Below are 23,673 nucleotides of genomic sequence, written 5' to 3'. Positions count from 1 at the left end.
GGTAAATTGGAATCAAAGATTGGCAGGAAAAACTGTAGAGGAACAATGGGCTGCCTTTAAAGAGGAAATAATTCGGGTACAGTCGAGGTACATTCCCACTAAGGGGAAATGTCGGGCAACTAAAGTCAGAGCTCCCTGGATGACGAAAGAGATAGAGAGTAAGATGAAGCAGAAAAAGAGCGTGTATGACAGATGTCAGGTCGAGAATACATCGGAGAATCAGGCTAAATATAGAAAGTTCAGAGGAGAAGTGAAAAAGAAAATACGAAGGGCAAAGAGAGAGCCTGAGAATAGAATGGCAGCTAACATAAAAGGTAATCCAAAAGTCTTCTATAGGCATATAAATAGTAAACGGGTAGTAAGAGGAGGGGTGGGACCGATTAGGGACCAAAAAGGAGACCTACACACGGAGGCAGAGGGTAAGGCTGAGGTACTAAATCAGTACTTTGCATCTGTCTTCACCAAGGAAGAAGATGCTGCCATAGACATAGTGAAGGAGGAGGTAGAGGAGATACTGGATGGGATAAAATTGATAAAGACAAGGTACTAGAAAGGCTGGCTGTACTTAAAGTAGATAAGTCACCAGGACCGGATGGGAAGCACCTAGTACGCTGAGGGAAGTGAAGGAAGAAATTGCGGAGGTACTGGCCATAACCTTCCAAATCCTCATTAGAAACTGGGGTGGTGCCAGAGGACTGGAGAATTGCAAATGTTACACCCTTGTTCAAAAAAGGGTGTATGGACAAACCCAGCAACCACGGGCCAGTCAGTTTGACCTCGGGAGTGGGGAAGCTTTTACAAACAAAAATCAGGGACAAAATTAACAGTGTGGATTAATTAAGGAAAGCCAGCACGGATTTGTTAAAGGCAAATCGTGTTTAACCAACTTGATGGAGTTTTTTGATGAGGTAACAGAGAGGGTTGATGAGGGCACTGCGGTTGATGTGGTGTGCATGGATTTCCAAAAGGCGTTCGACAAAGTGACACATAATAGGCTTACCAGCAAAGTTGAATCCCATGGAATAAAAGGGACAGAGGCTGCATGGATAGGGAATTGGCTAAGTGACAGGAAACAGTGAGTAGTGGTGAACGGTTGTTTTTCAGACTGGAGGAAGGTACACAGTGGTGTTCCCCAGGGGTCGGTTCTAGGGCCACTGCTTTTCTTGATATATATTAAAGACTTGGATGTGGGTGTACGAGGCACAATTTCAAAATTTGCAGATGACACAGAACTTGGAAGTATAGTGAACAGTGAGGAAGATAGTGATAGACTTCAAGTGGACATAGACAGGCTGGTGGAATGGGCGGACACGTGGCAGATTAAATTTAATGCAGAAAAATGTGAAGTGATATATTTTGGTAGAAAGAATGAGGAGAGGAAATCTAAACTAAAGGGTACAATCCTAAAGTGGGTGCACGAACAGAGAGAGCTGGGGGTATATGTGCACAAATCATTGAAGGTGGCAGGGCAGGTTGAGAAAGCAGTTAAAAAAGCTGATGGAAACCTGGGCTTCATGAATAGAGGTATAGAGTACAAAAGTGTGAAATTATGATGAACCTTTATAAAACACTAGTTCGGCCTCAACTGGAGTATTGTGTCCAATTCTGGGCACCGCACTTTAGGAAGGATGTGAAGGCCTTAGAGAGGGTGCAGAAAAGATTTACGAGAATGATTCCAGGGATGAGGGACTTCAGTTACATTGATAGACTGGAGAAGCTGGGGTTGTTCTCCTTGGAGCAGAGAAGATTGAGAGGAGATTTGATAGAGGTGTTCAAAATCAAGAGGGGTCTGGACAGAGTAGATAGAGAGAAACTCTTCCAATTGGCAGAGGGGTCGAGAACCAGAGGACACAGATTTAAGGTGATTGACAAAAGAACCAAAGGCGACATGAGGAAAAACTTTTTGACGCAGCGAGTGGTTAGGATCTGGAATGCACTGCCTGAAAGGGTGGTGGAGGCAGATTCAATCACCGCTTTCAAAAGGGAATTGGAGAAGTACCTGAAAGAGAAATATTGCAGGACTTCAGATTCCTGGGGCAGGAGGGACCAGTTCTGGGGCAGGAGGGACCTGTCCAAGGTGGACAGGTTGCACCTCAACAGAGCTGGGACCAATGTCCTCATGGGACGGTTAACTAGTGCTGTGGGGGAGGGTTTAAATTAATTAGACAGGGGGATGGGCACCAGGGTGAAACATTAGAGAGGAGAAACAAGGTGAAGAGAGGACTGGGAGAGACAAGTAGCACTAGAGGGACAGAATTGCTGGTCATCTTCCAAAATTCGATAGACTCTGGAACACTTCCCATGGATTGGAGGGTAGCTAATGTTACCCCACTATTCAAAAAAGGTGGTAGAGAGAAAACGGGGAATTATAGACGAGTAAGCCTGACATCGGTAGTGGGGAAAATGCTAGAGTCCATTATAAAAGATGTAAAAAAAAGTGACAGGATCAGACAAAGTCAACATGGATTTACAAAAGGTAAATCGTGCTTGACTAATCTACTGGAATTTTTTGAGGATGTAACTGGTAGAATAGATAAGGGAGAACCAGTGGATGTGGTGTATTTGGACTTTCAGAAGGCTTTCGATAAGGTCCCGCATAAGAGATTAGCGTGTAAAGTTAAGGCACATGGGATTGGGGGCAAGGTACTGACTTGGATAAAGAACTGGTTGGCAGACAGGAAGCAAAGAGTTGGAATAAACGGCTCTTTTTCCGAGTGGCAGGCAGTGACTAGTGGGGTACCAGAGGAATCGGTCCTAGGACCCCAGCTATTCACAATATATATAAATAATCTAGACGAGGCAACTAGATGTAATATCTCCAAGTTTGCAGACGACACAAAGTTGGGTGGACATGTGTGCTCTGAGGAGGATGCCGAGAAGCTCCAGTATGATTTGGGCAGGTTGGGTGATTGGGCAGAAGCATGGCAGATGCAGGATAATGTGGACAAATGTGAGGTTATCCAGTTTGGTGGCAAAAACAGGAAGGCAGATTATTATCTGAACGGCAATAGATTGGGAGAAGGGGAAGTGTCCTTGTGCACCAGTCGCTGAAGGTAAGCATGCAGGTGCAGCAGGCGGTTAAGAAGGCAAATGGTATGTTGGCCTTCATAGCGAGAGGTTTCGAGTACAAGAACAAGGATGTCTTGCTGCAGTTGTACAGGGCCTTGGTGAGACAACACCTTGAGCATTGTGTGCAGTTTTGGTCGCCTTATCTGAGGAAGGATATTCTTGCCATGGAGGGAGTGCAGCGAATATTCACCAGACTGATACCTGGGATGGCAGGAATGACGTATGAGGAGAGATTGGGTCGATTGGGCTTATACTCACTGGAGTTTAGAAGAATGAGAGGGGATCTAATTGAAACTTATAAAATTCTAACAGGACTGGACAGACTGGATGCAGGAAGGATGTTCCCGATGGCCGGGGAGTCCAGAACCAGGGGTCACAGTCTAAGGAAAAGGAGTAAGCCATTTAGGACAGAGATGAGGAGGAATTTCTTCACCCAGAGGGTCTTAAATCTGTGGAATTCTCTGCCCCAGAGAGCCGTGGAGGCTGGGTCATTAAATACATTTAAGGTGGAGATAGACAGATTTTTGGCAAGATAAGGGAGCGAAGTGTAGTGTATGTGACCTGTACCACCTTAAGAGGATACCTTAAGGTGATGGACTACTTTTTGATGGCTCCTGTACATTGTAGTACCGGTGGTGACCACACCGGTATATAAACCCTGTGGAGCAAAGTGTATTCCAGTTCAGCCCTGACCCTCAGTTACTAAAGACCTGTTTAAGCATTTCTGTTGTCTGTGTCCAGTTATTCAGCATAACTACATTTGAAAGCACAGACTCAACAGTGGCGACGAGTCTGATCTTACCTAGCGGCAGTTGCATCAAAGGAAGCTTTGCCTCTGAAACGGGCGTCGAACAAGGACATCCACCCTCAACATCCTGCTGGGCACTGCATAGCACGGGAGGCAATCGGGAACCCGGGTTGGGTTCTGGCCACGAAGTCTAACATCACTGAACATCCCTTCGACGACAGCAGCGGGTAAGCCCGATCGAGCGGCACGGGGGGGAAGTCAGCCGAGTTGTCAGTAAGAGAAGGGGAGGGAAACGACGAAAAGGGCGGAGAACACGACCGCAGCCGGTGTCAGGGGCCGGACTGCAATCGGGGCAGAGACGCGCAGCAGCCAGAAAAGCGTTTATGTCCACGAGGACCGCGGGAGCGGTGGGGAACAAGAGCAGCAGCGTCGGGGAAAATAAAGGACCGCTGGGAGGTGAGAACGGCAACAGCGCAGTAATCGCCATTTTTAGTCAGCGGGGGAAGAAGACAAGCGCGGGAAAAGCCGCCAAGTGCGGGAAGCCGCCATTTTGAAAAATAAAATAAAATAATAATCATAATCCGAAGGAAAGGAAACTCAACAAGATGCCAAAAACGGGTAACATCACTGCTTTTGATAGCGATGTGGAAGATTGGGCCACTTATGTGGAACGCGTTGAAGTTTATTGTACAGCGAATGAGGTACCGGTGGATAAGAAAGCACTAACCCTATTAAACTCAATGGGTGCGAAGACGTACGGGTTATTAAGGAACCTTGTAACACCAGATAAACCGGTAGGAAAGAGTTTCGCGGATATTGTTACTATCCTGCAAGAGCATTTAAACCCTGTGGTAAACCACGTTCACTATCGTTAGCACTGTTCACCACTGTTCGTTATAACTGTATCACTGACCACTATTGTATCACGGTACGAGGTCGCCTCTTGCCACACTGCTATACCTGGGATGACCACTGCCGACTCCGCCTTGGCTCCACCCACCAGGCCAGGTATAAAGGTGAGCGACTGGCTGGTATTCCTCCTGCTTGGATCGGATCACCCACGAGAGTGGGCTGTTATTTAGTCAATAAAAACCTTTAGTCACCTTCGTAACTCTTCGCCTTTTATTGGAGAAATTGATAGGTATATCAATTTTATTGACTAAATTTAATGATGTCCGACAACGAGTCACAACCGGCGGAGGAGCCACCAGCGCAGCTCCCAGGAGCACAGCCACACCAGCCAGCTTGGCTGCGAGCCCTCAGACCGCCGTACCTGGACCTGAACCCACGAGCAGCAAACTCAGCCGCAGACTTTAAACACTGGCTGGTCTGCTTCGAATCATACCTGAGAGAATCCAGCGTCCCTCAGGCATCCAAACTAAGTGTCCTGCAGGCACAACTGAGCCCGAGAGTATACACTCTCATCGAGGACATGACTACCTACGAGACCGCCATCAACCTGCTGAAACAGAAGTACCGGACCCCGGTAAACTACATGTACGCTAGGCACCTCCTAAGATCACGGCCGCAACAGCCAGGAGAATCAGTAGCCGAATTCTCACAGGCGCTATATGCACTCGCCAGGAACTGTGACTTTAAATCGGTGTCGGCAGCCGAAAATACTGAAGATAATATCCGCGACGCATTCCTGAAAGGCCTACGGTCCGAGTACTCACGGCAAAGACTGCTGGAAGCTAAAGACCTCAGCATGGAAAAAGCTGAAGCCCTCGCTATCTCCCTGGAAGTGGCCCACCAAGATCAGGAAGCATTCACCAGGTACTGCTCGCGACCCTGGGACTCGGGCCCGACCCCTACCACAGCACCCTTCCCAGCGCCGCCCCCGGGACCTACCTCTGCGTCGGCGTCCCGGACCCGACCGGCCCCGCCACCCCCGGCACCGGCCCCGACATCGGGCATCCGCGATCGGGCCGCCGGCTGTTTTTTTTGTGGCCAGGAGAAGCACCCGAGGTCGCGCTGCCCAGCCAAGAACTCCATATGTAGAACCTGCCTGAAGAAAGGCCACTTCTCCAAGGCCTGCAGGAGCGGATCCTCAGAGGCCAGCAGTGCCGCATGCGAACTATGGGGGCGGCCATCTTCGTTTAGGGCAACTGAGGCCAGCATCCCCACACATGAGTCATGGGGGCGGCCATCTTTGTTTAGGGCAACTGAGGCCAGCATCCCCACACATGAGTCATGGGGGCGGCCATCTTTGATTAAGGCAACCGACCCCAATAGTGCCTCATGGGGCCCTACCTCGTGGGAGACGCCATTTTACTCACCACGCCCGACCGCCTCGCCCGCAGATGACAACGACTCGCTCAGCTACACACTAGCTTCCGTCACCCTGGACCAAGCCCGCCCGCACCATCTGTCCAAGTCAATGATGGACATCAAAGTGAACGGCCACGCCACGACCTGCCTGTTCGACAGCGGAAGCACGGAGAGCTTCATCCACCCAGACACGGTGAGCCACTACTCCCTCTCTGTCCTACCAACGCGCAGCCGAATCTCGATGGCATCGAGGTCCCACGCCACGGACATCAGCGGCTACTGTGTCGTGACCCTGTCGGTTAAGGGCACGGAGTATAAAAACTTTAAACTCCTCGTCCTCCCCCATCTCTGCGCTGCCGTCCTACTAGGGCTGGACTTCCAATCCCACCTCCAAAGCGTAACCCTAGCATACGGTGGACCCCTCCCCCCACTCACAGTCAACAACCAGCAAACGTTAAACCGCCCACCGCGTAACACCTGCAGCCTCTCCACCCTCAAGGTCCCGCCACCCTCTCTGTTTGCTAACCTTACCCCTGACTGCAAACCCGTCGCTACCAAAAGCAGGCGGTATAGCGCCGGGGACAGAGCCTTCATTAGCTCTGAGGTGCGGCGCCTCCTGAAAGAGGGCATTATCGAGGGGAGCAGCAGCCCCTGGCGTGCCCAGGTCGTAGTCGTAAAGACCGGCGATAAAAACCGCCTGGTCATCGACTACAGCCAGACCATAAACAGATATACCCAGCTGGACGCATACCCCCTCCCCCGCATATCTGACATGGTCAATCAGATTGCACAGTATAAAGTATTCTCGACCATCGACCTGAAGTCGGCCTACCACCAACTCCCTATCCACCCTGAGGACCGCCAGTATACCGCCTTCGAGGCGAATGGGCGCCTATACCACTTCCTTAGGGTCCCCTTCGGTGTCACTAATGGGGTCTCGGTCTTCCAAAGGGAGATGGACCAGATGGTTGACCAGAACGAACTGCAGGCTACATTCCCCTACCTAGATAACGTCACTATCTGCGGCCGCGACCAGCAGGAACATGACGCGAATCTGGAGAAATTCCTCCGTACGGCCCAACGGCTGAACCTCACCTACAATAAGGAGAAATGCGTGTTTAACACCACGCGCCTTGCCATCCTCGGCTGCGTAGTGGAGAACGGAATCATCGGCCCCGACCCAGAAAGAATGCGCCCCCTCATGGAGCTACCCCTCCCCCACTGCCCTAAAGCACTTAGGAGAACCCTGGGGCTTTTCGCCTACTATGCCCAATGGGTACCCAATTACGCGGACAAAGCCAGACCCCTCCTGAAAGCCACTTCCTTCCCCCTCACGGAGGAGGCGTGCGCGGCCTTCTCCCTCATTAAGGGAGACATAGCCAAGGCCACGATGCACGCAGTGGACGAGTCCATCCCCTTTCAGGTGGAGAGCGACGCCTCCGACTTCGCCTTAGCCGCCACCCTAAACCAGGAGGGGAGGCCAGTGGCCTTCTTCTCAAGGACCCTACAGGGCCCCGAGATCCGACATTCGTCGGTCGAGAAAGAGGCCCAGGCGATCGTGGAGGCAGTACGGCGCTGGAGGCACTACCTGGCAGGCAAACGATTTACCCTCCTCACCGACCAGCGTTCGGTGGCTTTCATGTTTAATAACAAGCTGAAGGGCAAAATCAAGAATGACAAGATTTTGAGATGGAGAATCGAGCTCTCCACCTACGATTATGAGATCTTGTACCGGCCAGGCAAGCTGAACGAATCCCCTGATGCCCTTTCACGAATGACATGCGCCAGCGCGCATATCGATAGGCTTCAGACCCTCCACGACCAGCTCTGCCACCCCGGAGTCACCAGACTCTACCATTTCATTAAGGCCCGCAACCTGACCTACTCCATCGAGGAGGTCAGGACCATGACCAGGAACTGCCAGACCTGTGCGGAGTGCAAACCGCACTTCTATAGGCCGGACCGAGCAAGCCTGATCAAGGCCACCCGCCCCTTCGAGCGCCTGAGCATCGACTTTAAGGGGCCCCTCCCGTCCTCTGACCGTAATGTGTACTTCCTCAACATCGTTGATGAGTACTCCCGTTTCCCCTTTGCCTTCCCCTGCCCCGACATGACCAGTAGCACGGTCATTAAGTGCCTGAATGCCCTCTTCGCCTTGTTCGGGTTCCCGAACTATATACACAGCGACCGGGGCTCCTCCTTCATGAGCGAGGAACTCCGGCAATTCCTCCTAGAGAGAGGTATTGCAGCAAGCAGGACCACCAGCTACAACCCCAGAGGTAACGGTCAGGTGGAAAGAGAGAACGCGACGGTATGGAAGGCCGTCCTCTTAGCCTTAAAGTCTAAGGGCCTCCCAACCTCCCGCTGGCAAGAAGTCCTCCCGACAGCGCTGCACTCCATCCGGTCATTACTTTGCACGGCCACTAACACCACCCCCCATGAACGAATGTTCGTTTTCCCCAGGAAGTCGACTACGGGAACCACTCTACCAACCTGGCTGACCGCCCCGGGGCCGGTCTGGCTGCGGAAACACGTGAGGACCCATAAAACGGACCCCCTGGTCGAGAGGGTGAACCTCCTGCACGCCAACCCCCAGTACGCCTACGTGGCGTACCCAGACGGGCGGGAGGACACTGTCTCCCTACGAGACCTCGCACCCTCAGCCGATCCGGAAACACCGCCACCACCCCCCCCAACCTCAGTCCAGGTAGACGGCATGCCGGAACCCCACGAGCCCTCGCCGACCACGCAAACACCAGCATCAACACCGGATAAGGCACCAGCACCGGATAAGGCAACACCACCGCTGCGGCGATCGGAGAGGCTTACGAAGCCTCCGGACAGACTGACCTACCAGAATTGGTAGTACACTTCACCCCGCCGGACTTAATTCTAAACAAGGGGTGAATGTGGTAAACCACGTTCACTATCGTTAGCACTGTTCACCACTGTTCGTTATAACTGTATCACTGACCACTATTGTATCACGGTACGAGGTCGCCTCTTGCCACACTGCTATACCTGGGATGACCACTGCCGACTCCGCCTTGGCTCCACCCACCAGGCCAGGTATAAAGGTGAGCGACTGGCTGGTATTCCTCCTGCTTGGATCGGATCACCCACGAGAGTGGGCTGTTATTTAGTCAATAAAAACCTTTAGTCACCTTCGTAACTCTTCGCCTTTTATTGGAGAAATTGATAGGTATAGATTTAAATTCTACAAAAGAATTCAACTGAAAGAAGAAAGCAACGCTGAATTCTTAATTGAACTGTGCAAGTTATCAAAGTACTGTCAGTTCGGTACAGGACTAGCAGACGCACTGAGAGATAAGTTTGTGTGTGGGCTCCTAAGGGATGGAACCCAGAAGCGACTGCTAGAGGAAAAGGATCTTACGCTGGACAAAGCTTTCAGCATTGCAGCATCGCACGAGGCAGCAGCACGAGGCACTGCAGAAATGCAGCAAAGGCCATTGGAATTCAGCACCAATGAAATGGCATTGGGCGCAGTAAAGTGCTATCGTTGCGGAAGGACAACGCATGACCAGAACCAGTGCTGGTTCAAAGATAAAGAATGCAGGCAATGTGGCAAACTTGGTCACATAGCGAGAGTATGCCGGTCAGGAAAGAAGACCAGCAGCAAAAGGTCGCCGCAGGAGAAGTACAAAAAAGTACACAAGGTGACAGAGAACAGTTCGGATGAACAGAAGACGGATTCAGACTCCAGCAGTAAGGAACTGGGTTGTCTAAAAATACATAATGTGGGTAACTCAGCAGACCACCAAACTATCTGGGTCATGCTTCGGATAGCAGGAGTCCAAGTGAAGATGGAATTGGGACACTGGATCGGCATTGACGGTCATGAATAAGCAAGATTACAAAAGGTTATTCTCACACATTCCCCTGTGGGATACGGAGATTGTATTGAAAACATACACGGGGCAAATAGTATACCCCATCGGAAAGATAAAGGTAAAGGTGGTCTACAATGGTAAAGAAAGTCAGGAAATGGACTTGTATGTGTTACCTGATGGAGGTCCGCCACTACTGGGACGGGAATGGATCCGGAGAATAAATGTGGACTGGCATTCCATACAAGCACTAACTGTAGATTCCTGTAAAGAGGACGACGTCAAACCTAAACGACTGTCCAGAATATTGGACGATGCTAAGGAGGTGTTCCAACAGGGACTGGGAACACTGAAAGGAATTACGGCAAACATCAAGGTTGAAGAACATGCAAACCTGAAATTTTTCAAAGCTAGACCGGTACCTTATGCGATACGACCTGCTGTGGAAGCAGAGCTGGAAGGGCTAGAACATTCAGGAGTACTGTCAAAGGTGGACTGGAGCGAATGGGCCACGCCCATTGTTCCCATCATGAAGCGTTCGTTGAGCAACAAGCCGGGAGAACCTGGGAAGGTTCGCATCTGTGGCGATTTCAAGATCACTGTTAATCCGGTTCTTCACACGGTGCAATATCCGCTTCCGCGGATTGAAGATATCTTCGCTTCGCTGTCTGGCGGGAAACACTTCACCAAGATAGACCTGGCGCAGGCATACCTACAGATGGAAGTTGATGAAGCGTCACGCCAGTATCTCACGATCAACACACATAAGGGCTTATATCGGTATAATAGACTGGTTTTTGGAGTGGCATCGGCTCCAGCGATTTGGCAAAGGGCCATGGAGCAGGTATTGCAGGGAATTCCAGGCACACAATGCTACCTGGACGACATTCTGATTACAGGAGATGATGATAAGGAGCACCTCGCGAATTTGGAGCAGGTGCTCACCAGATTGAAAGAATATGGACTCAGAGTTAATCGCCAGAAATGTGAGTTCTTTCAAAAGCGAATCTCATACTGCGGCCACGTCATTGACCAGGAGGGGCTCCATAAGTCACCTGACAAGATCGAAGCTGTTGTGAAAGCTCCCGCTCCGGAAAATGTATCCCAGTTGAGGTCGTTCCTTGGGTTGGTTAACTATTACCACAAGTTTCTTCCAAATTTATCCACGGTGTTACACCCGCTGAACACTCTTTTGCAAATGGGAGTACCATGGAAGTGGAGCGAGGATTGTAAGCGGGCTTTTCAAAAAAGCAAGGCACTGATCACCTCTAAGGAAGTGTTGGCTCACTTTAACCCAACACTGCCTATTCGCTTAGCGTGTGATGCTTCTCCATATGGTATCGGGGCAGTGCTCTCACATAAGTTGCCAAATGGCTTGGAAAGGCCAGTCGCGTTCGCATCCAGATCATTGACCTCCGCAGAGCACAACTATGCTCAGATAGATAGGGAGGCTCTCAGCCTCGTGTGGGGAGTTAAGAAATTTAGCCATTACCTGCAAGGCCAAAAGTTTACGCTGCTGACAGATCACCAGCCGTTGGTTTCCATTTTTAACCCTAAGAAGGGTGTTCCGGTTATGACGGCGCAGAGGCTTCAGAGATGGTCCCTTTTCCTAGGGGCACATCAATATGATATCGAATTCAAAGGTACAAAGCAACATGGTAATGCTGATGGGCTGTCGCGCCTGCCACTACCTACAGCGGAAGAGGCACCGGCAGTTGACCCTGTCGAGATATTTCACTCGACCATCATCGAATGCTTACCAGTCACCAATGCGAGTATTGAGAGAGAGACCCGAAACGACCTGACACTGTCTCGGGTCTACGATTTGACAGTGAAGGGATGGCCAGCACATGGTGACCCACTGTTACCAGCATTCTCAGCCAGACGAGAACAGCTGTCCATCTGTCAAGGAACATTGATGTATGGAACAAGGGTGATTATTCCTCCTAAATTAAGGGAGAGAGTTCTGAAGGAACTGCATGAAGGTCATCTGGGGGGAGTCAAGATGAAAAGCCTTGCTAGGGCTTATGTGTGGTGGCCAGGTATCGACAAACAAATAGAGGATCTGACTAAAAGCTGCTCAGGGTGCCAAAAAGTTCAAAACGTACCTCCAATTGCACCGCTGCATCCATGGGAATGGCCTTCAACCCCATGGCAACGTGTGCATATCGACTTTGCAGGTCCATTCATGGATTCCATGTTTTTGATAGCGGTAGACGCACATTCTAAATGGCCAGAAGTGATTAAGATGTCGACCACTACCTCTGAAAAGACAATCGCAGTTCTAAGAACCATATTTGCAAGGAATGGGTTGCCGGAACAAATATGTTCAGATAACGGACCACAGTTCGTGTCAGAAGAATTCCAGAAATTCATGAAAAAGAATGGGGTGAAACACTATACATCTGCCCCATATCATCCGGCTACAAATGGGTTGGCCGAGAGATTTGTACAAACGTTCAAAAAGGCGATAAAGGCCATGAGCGAAGACCATATTCCACTACAACACAAGGTGGACAATTTCCTGATGGCATATCGAAACGCCACGCATGCAGTGACAAATCAAAGCCCTGCCATAATGTTCTATAACAGGAGGTTGCGGTCCCGGTTGGATTTGTTAAAACCCAATGTGCGAAGGGAAGTCGAAAACAAGCAATTCCAGCACGTAAATAACAAGGCCACTCGGAGTTTCGAAATAGGACAACCAGTGTTGGCCAGGGACTATAGGAATGATAAATGGCAATCCGGAACAATTCGTGCCCGACAAGGACCCTTGATGTACACGGTAGACGTTGGAGAGAACGTAATACGACGTCATGCTGACCAACTTGTGGAATCGAGAACAAGGGTCGACCCCATGTCTACGGCAGAGACACCAGTTGAAGAAGTTATTGAGCCTGTAGCATCTACCTCAGACTCGTATGTACATGATGATGTTCAATCCATAGGAGATCAAATGGATCAGTCACCCCAGCAACGAGAACCAGAGACCCCTGAAAGGCGTTATCCGGCCCGGATCAGGAGGCCTCCTCAGAGACTGAATCTTTGAACAGTTTTGTGTGAAAGTTGTATACATGTTATCCATGTATTGTTTAAATTGGGGTGTACACTGTTAAGCTAAAAGGGGAGGAATTGTAGTGTATGTAACCTGTACCACCTTAAGAGGATACCTTAAGGTGATGGACTACTTTTTGATGGCTCCTGTACATTGTAGTACCGGTGGTGACCACACCGGTATATAAACCCTGTGGAGCAAAGTGTATTCCAGTTCAGCCCTGACCCTCAGTTACTAAAGACCTGTTTAAGTATTTCTGTTGTCTGTGTCCAGTTATTCAGCATAACTACATTTGAAAGCACAGACTCAACACGAAGGGTGCTCGGGAGCGGGCGGGGAAGTGGCTTTGAGCCCAAGATCAGCCATGATCTTATTGAATGGCGGAGCAGGCTCGAGGGGCCAAGTGGCCTATTCCTGCTCCTATTTCTTATGTTCAAAGCAGATAACTTCCCACTTCTCCACATTATATTCCATCTGCCATGTTCTTGCCCATTCACTGAACCTGTCGATATCCCTTTGCAGCCTCTTTGTCTCCTCCTCACAACTTATTTTCCCACCTAGCTTTGTATCGTCAGCAAACTTGGATACATTGCACTCGGTCCCCTCATCTAAGTCATTGATGGAGATTGTGAATAGCTGAGGCCCCAGTAATGATCCTTGCGGGACCCCACTAGTTACAGCCTGCCAGCCCGAAAATGAGCCGTTTATTCCTACTCTCTGTTTTCTGACCGTTAACCAGTCCTCAATCCATGCTAATATTACCCCCAATCCCATGAGCCCTAATGTAGTGTGACAGCACCCTGGGAGGAAAGGGCAGCTGCTCCTGATCGCCACCCACTTAACTTGACAAGGTCGGACTGTCTACACCACAACTCCAGATATCCACAGCCATGCTTCAGCTGTCCAGAGCCTTGCTCAGGCCCCATCCGGAGGACTGCCTTCAGTTTCAGGCACCGCACCTCAGAAAGGGACACACTGGCCTCGGAGGGGGTGCAGGGCCAATTCACCAGGAGGACATCGGGGCTGAGAATGTCTCATTATGGGGACGGAACCATCGAATGAAACAGCACAGAAGGAGGCCATTCGGCCCACCATGCCTGTGCCGGCTCTTTGGTCGAGCTCTCCGATTAGTCCCACTCCCCCCTGCTGTTTCCCCCTCGCCCTGTAAATGTCTCCCCTTCAAGTATTTACCCACTTCTTTATGAAAGTGACGATTGAATCTGCTTCCACCGCCCTTTCAGGCAGCGCATTCCAGATCACAACAACTTGGTGTAAAAATCTGTTTCCTCATCTCACCTCTGGTTCTTTTGCCAATCGCCTTAAATCTGGTTTCTGTCCCTTCAGCCATTGGAAACGGTTTCTCCTTATTTACTCTCTCAAAATCCATCCTGATTTTGAACAACGCTATCAAATCTCCTCTTAATCTTCTCTGCCCCAAGGAGAACAACCCCAGCTTCTCCCGTCTCTCCACGTAACTCAAGTCCCTCATCCCTGGTCCCATTCTCGTAAATTTCTTCTGCACCCTCTCTAAGGCCTTGACATCCTTCCTAAAGTGTGGTGCCCAGCGGAAGCCTAGCCAGTGTTTTATAAAGGCTTAGCATAACCTGCTTGCTTTTGTACTCTATTCCTCTATTAATAAAGTCAAGGATCCTGTATGCTTATTAACAGCCTTCTCAACTTGTCCTGCCACCTTCTAAGATTTGTGTACATACCCCCCGAGGCCTCTCTGTTCCTGCACCCTCTTTAAAACTGGACCATTTAGTTTATATTGCCTCTCCTCGTTCTTCCTACCAAAATGAATCACTTCACACTTCTCTACATTAAATTTAATCTGCCACGTTTCTGCCCATTTCACCAGTCTGGCTACATCCTCCTGAAGTCTGTTACTATCCTCATTGTTTGCGACATTTGAGTTTCGTGTCATCTGTAAATTTTGAAATTTTGCCCTGGATCCCCAAGTCCAGGTCATTAATATATATCAAAAAAAGCAGTGGTCTGAATCAACGTTCACGTTAAGTTGCGCGGCCACGCAGCGGTCTGGAGGTCCCGCGCAGCCGGCTCACCGCCCTATAAATGGAATAAACGCGCATGCGTGGAAATTTGAATGGGCCATGCAGCCCGTTAAAGGGGCCACGCACCTCAAAAAAAAAGAGGGAACATTGATCCTAATACCGACGCCTGGGGAACATCACTGTTTACCTCCCTCCAGTCTGAAAAGAAACCGTTCACCACTACTCTCTGCTTTCTGTCCCTTGGCAGAAAATTGGGAGGGGGTGAGTGCAAACAGCACCTGATTTCTCACCAAGCACTTACGGGAGCAGGGGATTAGCCCTACTTTAAATGTCAGTCTCTTAAATATACATTAATAAAAAGGGAGACGCTGTCCCTTTAAAATCGGTCATCCACGGGGATTTTTAATGAAAATCTCATAGAAAAAGAGAGCGCCTGTCCCTTTAAGAGAAACCCCACCACTCCCATATTTCTCTTAAAGTGCTTGAAATTAATCATTAAAAACGCACAAAATTAATATTAAAAAAATTAATTCAGGGAGAAAAAATATTTTTACTCACATTTGCTCCACAGGGTTTCTTGTTTCTGTTCCATCAATTTAAAAACAAACAGCTTTTTTTATGATCAGCCATGATCGCATTGAATGGCGGAGCAGGCTCGAAGGGTCGAATGGCCTACTCCTGCTCCTATCTTCTATGTTTCTATATTTAAAACAAGTATCTTCTGTAAAATAAAATTAGTTTGAGCTGTAAAATGGGAAAGGAACATTAAAAATAAACTTTCCCAGGATCACAGATTCTGACCAGGCCGCTTTACAAAATGGCGGCGGGCTGATCCCAGGTCCCGCCTCCCCCTTCGCCGCGATTGGTTGGAGGACCAAAGCCCCTCGGTCGGTCCTCCAGGCTCCGCCTCCCCTCGCTCATTGGTGGAGAGCTCAGTGTCAGTCAGTGCACGCCGGCGACGTCGTGACGTTGCAGGGAGGGCGGTTGGAGCAGGCGGGAAATTAAATTAATTTAAATTAAATCTCCCGTCAGCCTCTTCTGTCCCAATCAGCCGGCGCAAGTCCCACCCCTCGGGCTCCCCGATTGGTTGGAGGACCCGCCGCCGGCTCGCTCCTCCAGCCCCGCCCCGCTCGCTCCCTATTGGTCGGAAGCTCCCGTCAATCAGGCCCTGGGCCCGGGTCCTATCACAGAATCACAGAAACCCCACAGTGCAGATAGAGGCCATTTCGGCCCATCGAGCCTGCAGCGACACACATCCCACCCGATCCCCGCAACCCCCACACCAACACATATCCCACCCTATCCCCGTAACCCCACGTATTTAATCCCCCTAACACTAAGGGTCAATTTATCATAGCCAATCAACCTAACCCGCACATCTTTGGACTGTGGGAGGAAACCGGAGCACCCGGAGGAAACCCACGCAAACACGGGGAGAATGTGCAAACTCCACGCAGTCACCCGAGGCCGGATTCGAACCCGGGTCCCTGGCGCTGTGAGGCAACAGTGCTAACCACTATGTCACCGTGCTGTACTTTCAATGATGACTTTTATAAACTGGTTTTACAGGAAATTAGAAGAGGAGGGGAGAGATTTGAAGACACTCGGTCCCTTTGTGACTCTAAAGTTGCAGCTGACCCCGCGCATGCGCCCCATGGCCCCGCCCTCTCCTGCGCCACAGGCGCCCGGCCCGCACTGCGCATGCTCAGCACACACCCTGTGCCCCTGTCAATCATCCTCCCCCTCTGAACAGGCCCCGCCCCCTCCCCCTACTCCGCATGCGCCGCCGGGCCCCGCTCCCGAGAATGAGCCGCTCCGCGCCTGCGCAAGGCCTCGGATTCTGTGGAAGGCCCGGGCAACCGCGAGAGTCCGGCTCACCGGCGGAAAGTGAGTTTTATGAGGTTTTTTTTTTAATATAGCGGAGAGAAGCGCGGGCGGGAAGATAAATAAAAAGAAAATACAAACCGCACCGTCCCAGCGCCGAGCGAAGCCTCTTCCTCTGATGACGTCACTATCGGGGCCCAGCCTCAGGGAGGAAGGTCCCGCCCCCTTGCCGCGCCGCCATTGGTTGGAGGACCAGGCCGCCCAGTTCAGTCCTCCCAGCTCAGCCCTGTTCCTATTGGTCAGCGCTCCCGTCAGTCAGAATCACATTGTTCCGGCTCACTCCGCCACCCCGCGCGGATGAAACCGCTCCGTTCGGCGTCCGCGGATGTCCCGCCCGCCCGACTCTCAGGTTTGCTTTTTCTGGTATTTTTCTTTATAATCTCGCTCTCAGCTCCCCCTTCACCTCGATTTAAATCGATTCCCCAACACTTTACTTTACCCCGGCCGCTGATTCCGCCTCTTCCCCGGGCCAACTTCCGTCTTCTCCTCAGAGGCGGCGCACTGGCAGCCTCGTTTTGTGTTGGGGCCAAATGAGCATGCGCGGCCCCGCCTCTCCACATTTAAAGGGACACCCACCCACACACAGAATCACACAGAATCCCCACAGTGCAGATAGAGGCCATTTTGGCCCATCGAGCCTGCACCGACACATATCCCACCCTATCCCCGTAACCCCACGTATTTAATCCCCTAACAGGAAGGGTCAATTTATCATAGCCAAATCAACCTAACCCGCACATCTTTGGACTGTGGGAGGAAACCGGAGCACCCGGAGGAAACCCACGCAAACACAGGGAGAATGTGCAAACTCCACACCCACACCCTGCACATTTAAAGGGACACCCACCCCCTCCACATTTAAAGGGACATCCACCCTGCCACATTTAAAGGGACACCCACCTCCTCCACATTTAAAGGGACTACCTCCCCCCATCTCATGTCCTCTACTGTGGAGGAGGAATTCCTTGAGTGTTTACGGGATGGTTTCCTGGACCAATATGTCGAGGATCCAACCAGAGACCAGGCCATCTTAGACTGGGTATTATGTAACGAGAAAGGATTAATTAGCAATCTTGTTGTATGAGGCCCCTTGGGTTGGAGTGATCATAATATGATCGAATTAGCACTGTTGCCTCACAGCGCCAGGGACCCGGGTTCAAATCCGGCCTCGGGTGACTGTCTGTGTGGAGTTTGCACATTCTCCCCGTGTTTGCGTGGGTTTTCTCCGGGTGCTCCTGTTTCCTCCAACAGTCCAAAGATGTGCGGGTTACGTTGATTGGCTATGATAAAAATTGGCCCTTAGTGTTAGGGGGGATTAAATACGTGGGGTTACGGGGATAGGGCTTGGGTGGGATGGCTGTCGGTGTAGCGACCGGGTGCTAGGGTTTGGATGATCAGCCATGATCTCGTTGAATGGCGGAGCAGGCTCGAAGGGCCGAATGGCCTGCTCCTGCTCCTATCTTCTATGTTTCTATGTTTCATTAAGATGGAGAATGAAGTTGTTGACTCAGAGATTAGGGTCCTAAATTTAAATAAAGGAAACTACGATGGTCTGAGGAGCAAGTTGGGTAGGATTGATTGGGGAATGTCACTCAAAGGGTTCACGATGGACAGGCAATGGCAAACATTCAAAGACCGCATGGATGAACTACAGAATTTGTTCATCCCAGTTTGGCATAAAAATAAAACAAAAGAGGTGACTCAACCATGGCTAACAAGGGAAATTAGGGATAGCATAAGATCCAAGGAGACGACATATAAATTGGCCAGAAAAAGCAGTAAACCTGAGGATTGGGAGCAGTTTAGGATTCAACAAAGGAGGACAAAGGGATTAATTAAGAAGGGGAAAATAGAATATGAGAGTAAGTTTGCAGGGAAAATAGAATATGAGAGTAAGTTTGCAGGGAACATAAAAACTGACTAAAAGCTTTTATAGATATGTGAAGAGAAAAAGAACATAAGAACATAAGAAGTAGGAGCAGAAGTAGGCCATACGGCCCCTCGGGCCTGCTCCACCATTCAATAGGATCATGGCTGATCTGAACCGAAACTCACGTCCACTTCCCTGCCCGCTCCCCGTAACCCCTAATTCCCTTATCAGTTAGGAAACTGTTTATCTCCGTTTTAAATTTATTTAATGTCGCAGCTTCCACAGCTATCTGAGGTAGCAAATTCCATAGATTTACCACCCTCTGAGTGAAGAAGTTTCTCCTCATCTCAGATTTGAAACGGCAGCCCCTTATTCTAAGATTATGCCCCCTAGTTCTAGTTTCACCCATCAGTGGAAACATCATCCCCGCATCCACCCGATCAAGCCCCCTCACAATCTTATATGTTTTGATAATATCGCCTCTCATTCTTCTGAATTCCAATGAGTAGATGCCCAACCTACTCAACCTTTCCTCATAAGTCAACCCCCTCATCTCCGGAATCAACCGAGTGAACCTTCTCTGAACTGCCTCGAGAGCAAGTATATCTTTTCTTAAATATGTAAACCAAAACTGTACGCAATATTCCAGGTGTGGCCTCACCAGTCCCCTGTATAACTGAAGCAAGACTTCCCTGCTTTTATACTCCATCCCCCTTGCAATAAAAGCCAAGATTCCATTGGCCTTCCTGATCACCTGCTGTACCTGCATACTAACCTTCTGTGTTTCATGCACCAGGACCCCCAGATCCCTTTGTACTGTAGCACTTTGCAGTTTCTCTCCATTTAGATAATAACTTGCTCTTTGATTTTTTCTGCCAAAGTGCATAACCTCCCACTTTCCAACATTATATTCCATCTGCCAAATTTCTGCCCACTCACTTAGCCTGTCTATGTCCTTTTGCAGGTTTTTTCTGTCCTCCTCACTCACTGCTTTCCCTCCCATCTTTGTATCGTCGGCAAACTTGGATATGTTGCACTCGGTCCCCTCCTCCAAATCGTTAATATAGATTGTAAAGAGTTGGGGTCCCAGCACTGACCCCTGCGGAACACCACTAGTTACTGATTGCCAACCCGAGAATGAACCATTTATTCCAACTCTCTGTTTTCTGTTAGATGGCCAATCTTCCACCCATGCCAGTATATTACCCCCAATCCCATGATTTTTTATCTTGTGCAGTAATCTTTTGTGTGGCACCTTGTCAAATGCCTTTTGGAAGTCCAAATACACCACATCCACTGGTTCCCCTTTATCCACCCTGTTTGTTACATCCTCAAAGAATTCGAGCAAATTTGTCAAACATGACTTCCCCTTTATAAAACCATGCTGACTCTGTCCGATTAAATTATGCTTATCCAAATGTCCTGTTACTGCTTCCTTAATAATGGACTCCAACATTTTACCAACCACAGATGTTAGGCTAACTGGTCAATAGTTTCCAACCTTTTGTCTACCTCCCTTTTTAAATAAGGGCATTACATTAGCAGTTTTCCAATCTGCTGGGACTTTGCCTGAATCTAGGGAGTTTTGGAAAATTACCACCAATGCATCTGCAATCCCCACCGCTACCTGTCTCAAGCCCTAGGATGTAAGCCATCAGGTCCAGGGGATTTATCCGCCTTAAGTCCCATTATCTTACCGAGTACCATCTCCTGAGTGATTTTAATCGTGTTTAGCTCCTCCCCCCCATAGCCCCCTGTTTCTCCAGTGTTGGGATATTTTTAGTGTCGTCTACTGTAAAGACTGATACAAAATATTTGTTCAGCGTTTTTGCCATCTCCATGTTCCCCACTACTAACTTCCCAGTCTCGTCCTCTCAGGGACCAACATTCACTTTAGCCACCCTTTTTCTTTTTATATAACTGTAGAAACTCTTGCTATCTGTTTTTATATTTTTTGCTAGTTTACTTTCATAATCTATCTTCCCTTTCTTAATTAATGTTTTAGTTATTCTTTGCTGGCTTTTAAATACTTCCCAATCTTCTATCCTCCCACTAGATTTGGCTACTTTATATGCCCTTGTTTTCAGTCGGATACTATCCTTTATTACTTTATTAGCCACGGATGGCTGTCTTTTCTTTTACGCCCCTTTTTCCTCAGTGGAATATATTCTTCTTGAAAGTTGTGAAATATCTCCTTGAATGTACACCACTGCTCATGTACCGTCTTACACCTTAATCTATTTTCCCAGTCCACTTTAGTCAACTCTGCTCTCATACCTTCATAGTCTCCTTTATTTAAGCTTAGTACGCTGGTTTGAGATCCAACTCTCTCACCCTCCAACTGAATTTGGAATTCAACCATGTTATGGTCACTCATTCCAAGGGGATCCTTTACTAGGACATTTTTTATTAATCCTGTCTCATTACACAGGACCAGATCGAAGATTGCCTTGGACAGTGCAGAGGGAACTTTACTCTGTATCTAACCCGTGCTCTACCTGCCCTCATGAGCAAACTTGGCTAGGGTAAATAAAATCAGAGAGTTAAATGCGTGGCTCAAAGACTGGTGTCGGAGAAATGGGTTTTGCTTCTTGGGACACTGGCACCAGTATTGGGACAGGAGAGAGCTGTTCCATTGGGACGGAGTTCACTTGGCCAGTGCTGGGACTAGAATCCTGGTGAATCAAATAACTAGGGCTGTAGAGAGGGCTTTAAACTAATTAGTGGCGGGGAGGTTTCAAGAGAGCCTGGTTGTTTCAGTAACATACTGCTCAAGGAACCCGTCCCTAATGCACTCTATGAACTCTTCCTCAAGGCTGCTCTGCCCAACTTGATTTGTCCAGTCAATATGAAAGTTAAAATCTCCCATGATTATAGCTGTTCCCTTATTACAAGCCCCAACTATTTCCTGATTTATACTCCGACCAATAGAGTTGCAACTGTTAGGAGGCCTATAGACTACGCCCACTAGTGACTTTTTCCCCTTATCATTCCTTATTTCCACCCAAACCGTTTCACTATCCTGATCCTTTGACCCAATATCATTTCTCACTATTGCAGTGATTCCATCCTTTATTAACACAGCCACCCCACCTCCTTTTCCTTCCTGGCTGTCCTTCCTAATAGTCAAATACCCCTCAATGTTTAGTTACCAGTCATGGTCACCCTGCAGCCATGTCTCCGTAATGGCCACCAGATCATACCAATGTGTAGTTATTTGTACCGTCAACGCATCTATTTTGTTACGAATGCTGCGTGCTTTCAGATAAAGAACTTTAAAATATGTTTTGTGACAATTTATTCCTGCTTTTACCCCCTTTACAACTTTACCTTTATCTTTATATATTCTGTCCCTTCCTGACACGCTCTGGTTTTTAATTCCTCCACTGCTACCTTGCTCTATTGCCTTCTCCGCTGACATTTTTATTTTTCGCTCTCTTGAAACCTCCCCACCACTAATTAGTTTAAAGCCCTCTCTACAGCCCTAGTTATTCGATTCGCCAGGATTCTAGTCCCAACACTGGCCAAGTGAACTCCGTCCCAACGGAACAGCTCTCTCCTGTCCCAGTACTGGTGCCAGTGTCCCAAGAAGCAAAACCCATTTCTCCCACACCAGTCTTTGAGCCACGCATTTAACTCTCTGATTTTATTTACCCTAGCCAAATTTGCTCATGAGGGCAGGTAGAGCACGGGTTAGATAGAGAGTAAATCTCACTCTACACTGTCCCATCAAACACTCCCAGGGCAGGTACAACACGGGTTAGATACAGAGTAAAGCTCCCTCTACACTGACCCATCAAACGCTCCCAGGGCAGGTACAGCACGGGTTAGATACAGAGTAAATCACCCTCTACACTGTCCCATCAAACGCTCCCAAGGCAGGTACAGCACGGGTTAGATACAGAGTAAAGCTCCCTCTACACTGTCCCATCAAACACTCCCAGGGCAGGTACAGCACGGGTTAGATACAGAGTAAAGCTCCCTCTACACTGTCCCATCAAACACTCCCAGGGCAGGTACAGCACGGGTTAGATACAGAGTAAAGCTCCCTCTACACTGTCCCATCAAACACTCCCAGGGCAGGTACAGCACGGGTTAGATACAGAGTAAAGCTCCCTCTACACTGTCCCATCAAACACTCCCAGGGCAGGTACAGCACGGGTTAGATACAGAGTAAAGCTCCCTCTACATTGTCCCATCAAACACTCCCAGGGCAGGTACAGCACGGGTTAGATACAGAGTGTCAGCCGTGCCTCAGGCGGCAGCACTCTCCCCTCTGAGTCAGAAGGTTGTGGGTTGAAGTCCCACTCCAGAGACTCGAGTCTAAAACTCTGTGCTGCCCCTCCAGTGCAGTGCTGAGGGAGTAAAGCCCAGTGCAGAGTAAAGTTCCCTCTGCACTGCTCCACTAACAGGACTGAGCCCCAAACTCAGAAGAGCGCCCTCTGCTGCATTCCACTTCTCTCAGCAGCAGGAGAAGCAGGCAGCGGAAGTCCCGCCCCTCGGACACCCCGATTGGTTGCAGGACCCGCCGCCACCTCAGTCCTCCGAGCTCCGCCCGCTCTCTCCCTATTGGTCGGAGCTCCCATCAGTCACCGCCCTGGAGTTGATGACGTGCCCCAATCCGGCTCCCTGCAGAAGACAAGGGGCTGCGGCCACTCAATCCGCTCCGCTCGGTGCCGGGAGGGTGCTGGGACGGTGCGGTTTGTATTTTCTTTTTATTTATCTCCCCGCCCGCGCTTCTCTCCGCTATATATAAATAAACCCGGATAAAACTCACTTTCCGCCGGTGACCCCGGGCCTTCCCCAGAATGCGAGGCCCTGCGCAGGCGCGGTAGCGGCTCATCCTCGGGAGCGGGGCCCGGTGGCCCATGCAGAGTAGGGAGAGGGGGCGGGGCCTGTTCAGAGGCCACGCTCAC

At 49.6% G+C, this 23,673-nt stretch overlaps 1 protein-coding gene and 1 long non-coding RNA gene across 2 annotated transcripts in view; one reads left to right on the top strand and one right to left on the bottom strand.

The window, feature by feature from the left end:
* LOC147083862 (uncharacterized) overlaps positions 1-23,673 on the top strand; it is a 232,805-nt gene that overhangs the window by 48,354 nt on the left and 160,778 nt on the right. The window lies entirely within an intron of this gene.
* On the bottom strand, positions 12,101-17,481 carry LOC147083863 (uncharacterized). Its single transcript, XR_015075959.1, has 3 exons — positions 17,327-17,481; positions 15,562-15,724; positions 12,101-12,200 (listed from the first exon to the last, which is right to left on the bottom strand). It is a non-coding gene; the product is annotated as an uncharacterized LOC147083863 (long non-coding RNA).

Source organism: Somniosus microcephalus, unplaced genomic scaffold (assembly GCF_052327205.1).
Source record: "Somniosus microcephalus isolate GS21.2 unplaced genomic scaffold, FLI_Smic_1.0 scaffold37, whole genome shotgun sequence".
Lineage (NCBI taxonomy): Eukaryota > Metazoa > Chordata > Chondrichthyes > Squaliformes > Somniosidae > Somniosus > Somniosus microcephalus.
Note: the sequence above shows the minus strand (reverse complement) of the source record. Positions and strands in the feature narration are given on the sequence as shown.